General features: G+C 29.4%; 1 long non-coding RNA gene across 1 annotated transcript; it reads left to right on the top strand.

Annotated features, from left to right (window-relative positions):
• Positions 1-439: 439 nt before the first annotated feature.
• Positions 440-4,874, top strand: LOC121219430 (uncharacterized). The gene is made up of 3 exons (XR_005916169.1): positions 440-2,951; positions 3,427-3,511; positions 4,073-4,874. It is a non-coding gene; the product is annotated as an uncharacterized lncRNA (long non-coding RNA).
• The last annotated feature ends 216 nt before the right edge of the window (positions 4,875-5,090 follow it).

The following is a 5,090-nucleotide window of genomic DNA, read 5'->3' as shown; positions in this document are numbered from 1 at the left end:
GTATAATAAATAATAGGAAAATAATTTAAAAATGATAATAAAAAATAGTAATATTAGATTAATAATAATACCAAAAAACATTTTGTGATAAAAGTGTCTAAAATAAACAAAATAGGGCTTAATTGAATTAAAAAATAAAATTCTGGAGTGAAAACAGAATAAAAGGATACAAGGGGACCAAAATGGAGACGTGGGTAATGAGGGAGGAGTCTGGGCGCAAATTTCCGGGGTAATTTGAAAGCATTTAAAGAAAACAAAAAAGGACTTGATTGAACGTAGGCACCCAGGACAGGGACTAATCGCGAAAATTTCCCATTTAAGAAATGTGCACATTTCCATCCCTTAATGCACGGTCAGCTTTTTCCCTTCCCAAGGCTCTACTTTTGAGGGGAAAAAAAACAAATGAAGCCTACTTTTTTATTTTTTTATTTTTAAAACATTGAACAAAACAAAAAAAATAAAAACAAAAATTACCCATCACCTCTCTTATTTTCCTTAAAGAAAAAAAACAGAGAGAAAGCTCCCAAATTTTCTCTTAGGCCTGCGCCACCCTCATCGGAGATCGGCGAGCCAAGGTCGCTAGTTCGTCGGTAAGTCCCCTCTCTCCCTCTCTTTTTTTAAAAAAAAAATGTTTTTTTAAAAAAAATGAAAAGGAAACAGAACAAACGAAATCCAAATCAAGAGAAAATTCCAAAAAAAAAAGAAAAATCACCTTTCAAAACTTAGTTCCGATTCTTGATTTACTCTTGAACTTTGTATTATCTCCGAAAAAAAAATATATATCACCCCCAAAATACAATCGATTCCTCTCTAAAAATCCCCCCTAAAATACAATCCCTTCTTCCATCGAAATATCAAAAAATCCCCCCTACAATACTATCGATCCCCCCTCCTTACAAGGAAGAGATTTTCGGCCTTTATAGCAGATCTACACAACTTTTTATTTCTATTTCTTTGTCTTTTTGCTATTTGTTTCTTCTGTTGTTGCGTGCCTTTTGTTGGCTTTGCAGGTGCCCGTGGCCGACAGTGGTGGCAGAGGCGTGCGAGTGGGCGTGGCAGACGAGGAGGTGGCACGGCACACATGCGGCGCTTGGAGGCTAGGGTTTCCTTTGATAGCTGAAATTTTTTTTTAAGTTTTGTGGGTTAGGGTTTTCCTAATTTTGGGCCAGATTTTGGGCTTGAGATTTTATTTTGGATTTTATTATTTGGGTTATTTGTTGGTATGGGCCCGGGCAAAAATGGGCTTTTACAATCACATTACCTTGATTTTGTGTTTAAGTAATTCTTTTTACTTTGATGTTTTCAAAATGCTTTGTCTTAAAATTTGCTTGAAAAAGTATGAACAAATTATTTCAATGGCTCTCATAAGCAAGAAGTTAGGGGGAGTTGATATTGCATGACTAGTTTATTTTTTTACTTATTTGGTCTAATTTACATTATTGTAGAATGCCTTTGAATAGGCTAAATTAGACTTTGTTGGATGTTAATATTCAATTTTTGCATGCCTTATAATACTATGTGTTTCATATACATCATGCTTAAATCTGACATATTTAAGCATATGAAATCATTAGAATTTGCTAAAAAGTCATTCTAAGTTACTTTAGAGCATATTAGAACTTACAAGTCAAGTTAGGAAAATTTCCTGCACTTTGGAAAACAAATTTAACATTTTGTATCGATACCAGCACTATTTTATCAATACTTTTTAAAAAATATTAATACTCATTTAAAAAGTAGCGATACTCGTTGGGTTTTAAATACTCCTGTAGCTTATTTTTTCGGTAGATTAAGAAAACCCACAAATTTCTTAACTCATTTTTGAAAACCTCTAACCCTAACTTCATAAATCTTCAATTTTTTTACTTTTTCTTTAAAATCTTGACACAAAACAACCAACGTTGCCATTTTATATAAGGATTCAACAAGTTTGCTTTCAATTTTCATCATTTCCAAGCAATTTTGAGGTAAAATTCATTTTTCTCATTTCGAATTTTTGTTGAATTTTTATCAAATTATTGGTTTAAAATTATGGTTTTAGGTTTATTTGGAACCTATATATTGTATTTTCTTGTAGGAGGTTGCCTAAACTTAGTCAAAATTTTGAAAATTTTCTTTAAACCCTTTGCCTATTTATCAAATTATTGGTTGAAAATTATGTTTTTAGGTTTATTTGGAACCTATATATTGTATTTTCTTGTAGGAGGTTACCTAAACTTAGTCAAAATTTTGAAAATTTTCTTTAAAACCTTTGCCTACAAGTTGTTTGATAAAATTCCCCAACTAAATTTTTAAGTGCAAATACTGTTGTCTTTAGGCTAGTTAGTTATAATGCCTATCAAGAGATATCCTCGTTCCGGTCCTTCATCTTCAAATACATCTAGTGGTCAAACCGTTTCGTTTAATGATTGCTTTAGATATGCAAATGATTCTTACAGTTTTGATCACTATTTTTATAAACGCAAAGTTAATGTGTAACAACTCGATTTCGACCCTAATCGGACATAGTGGTTTCAGGACCACAAATCCGAGTTAAAAAAATATTTTAATATTATTTTGTGTGTTTATAATGTGTGAATTTGATTGTGTGAAATTTTCGTGTTTAAATTTTATCGTTTGAATGACCGATTAAAGAAAATGGCTTAATCGCATAAAACGAGTTAAATGTGTGAATGCCTAATTGAACTTGTCTTTATAATATGATGCACTTATGTTGAAATTATGCCATAACTAATATTAGTGGACGGCTAAGGACAATATTAACCTTAAAATATATATAAGTTATATTTATTTATATAAGGTAAAATTAGTAAATTAAAATATATTATAATATATGATAGATAAAAACATAAAAAAAAATTAAGGTTATTATCATCTTCCTTAGCCGAATTCATGCAAAAGAAAAAGAAAAGAAGCCAAGCAATATTCGGCCATTTTGAAGCTTGATTAAGGTTAGTTCTTTGTTCGGTTTTTGATAATTTTTACGTTTTTGAGATCGTTGCTTCGAATACTATCCGACCCATGTTTGAATTTTTGATTTTGATGAATATTTTGAGTTGTTCCATTGATGAACATTTGTGTTATGTGATGTTTGATGATGAATAATGAAAAATATATTTTAGATTAATATGTTTTGTATTGGAATTTTTTATGAAATTAAGTAATTAGGGCTAAATTGCAAAAATAATAATTTTGAGGGGTTAAAATATGAAATAAATGAAATGTGTGGATTTGTATAAAGACAAGGAACATTCGGCCTAAACATAGTATGTGCAAATTTTATGTATTTTTTGTTTTATGCAATAGGAACTAAATTGCAAAAAAGTGTAAAATGTTAGGGGCAAAATGGTAATTTTCCTATTTATGTGTTTTTGGACTAAATTGAATGGAATAATATTTAAACTAGTTTATTTTGAAAATATTTAGATCAAGAACAAAAGAAATCGGAGCTGGATCGAGGAAAAACCAAAATCGTCGATTAATCGCCTTATTCCGATTTTCACCGTCCGAGGTAAGTCTAATAGCGAATAAATGTTATTAAATCAGAATATATTTATATATCTATTATATATTCAATAAGCTGAAATTAATAGTATATAAGCTGTAAATAAACTTTATTGAATTTGGTAGGTTGAAATTAATTGTATAAATTATGTGTAAGTTAACCAAAGTATGCTTTGAGTTCAATAAGTTGAAACTAATAGTATAATATATATATATACATGTGGTTCGAATGTATGTTTCAATTTCCTTGAGCTGAATTTAATGTTATGAATTATATATATGAGGTTGGAATGTATGTTACAAATTTTTTTAGCTGAACTTAATGTCATGAATTATATATACATACATGTGGTTCGAATATATGTTTCAATCTCTGTGAGCTGAATTTAATTTTGTGAATTATATATATATATGGTTTGAATGTGTGTTTTTTATGAAGAATTGAATATAATTCGATTTTTATTGAGATACGGTTATTGAGAAAGACTTATGTAAATCATAAAGAATTATATGAAAAATCAGCTTCGTATCTGAGATAATCAGGCTTTATGCTGGTGAAATATTTCAGACTTTACGTCTAGCAGGCTTAATGCCGGTGTACTGAATCAGGCTTCAAGCCTAGCAGGCTACGTGCCGGTAAATCATCTCAAGACATGTGTTTAGTAAGTTCCTTGTCAATCTAATCTAATATCAAATGGATTGCAAAATTATAATAATCAGGTATGTGTTATGTTATATCTTATTTAATGATTAGCTAAGTACATTGGTCGTAAGTTCCTTGTCAATCTAATCTAATATCAAATGGATTGCAAAATTATAATAATCAGGTATGTGTTATGTTATATCTTATTTAATGATTAGCTAAGTACATTGGTCGATTATATTTATATAAAAGTTACTTGTATGTGTATATGTAATTGATAAGTATATTCAGCCTTATGTTAATGGTAGATATAAGTTTAAAAGTATATATATATATATATTATTAAATAGTCATGATTAAAATGTCTTGAGGTTAATGGATGTTTGATAATGTTTATATGTGGGGTTTGCGGCTTTAGCAAAATTTTCTAAGGAATCATGTGATTCGTATATTTATATGTTTTTGCTAAAGACTTACTAAGCTAAGTTAGCTTACTCTGTATTTTTTTTCTTTTATTTGTCTTTGTTTTATAGTTTTTTTTATGATCGCTACGTATTCGGGGATCGTCAGCAAAGCCTATCACACTATCGACAATTTTCTTCGGTATTTCACTAAGTCGATTTTGAGTGTATGGCATGTATAGCTTATTAGGAAAGTTGATTTTGGATCAAGTACATATTAATGTAATTAAAAACCATGCGAAAATGGCTTACTTTGTTTTGACCTATTTTGGTGTCTATGCATATAGTTTTAAAGGTCATTAAAATGGAGATTTTATTTATGCATATTTGATTATAGTATAAGCTGTGATAAAGGGTTATTTAATCTGCTGAACTCTATACTTTAAAATTTTATTTAGTTTGATGTTCATTCATTATTGCTTTTGATATATAAAAAAATTGAAGTTAACTTACATGTTGTTCGGTTTGTACTGCATGAGGGA

Source organism: Gossypium hirsutum, chromosome D07 (genome assembly GCF_007990345.1).
Source record: "Gossypium hirsutum isolate 1008001.06 chromosome D07, Gossypium_hirsutum_v2.1, whole genome shotgun sequence".
Classification (NCBI taxonomy): Eukaryota; Viridiplantae; Streptophyta; class Magnoliopsida; order Malvales; family Malvaceae; genus Gossypium; species Gossypium hirsutum.
The sequence above is the reverse complement of the archived record's forward strand: the minus strand, read 5'-3'. Positions and strand labels throughout refer to the sequence as shown.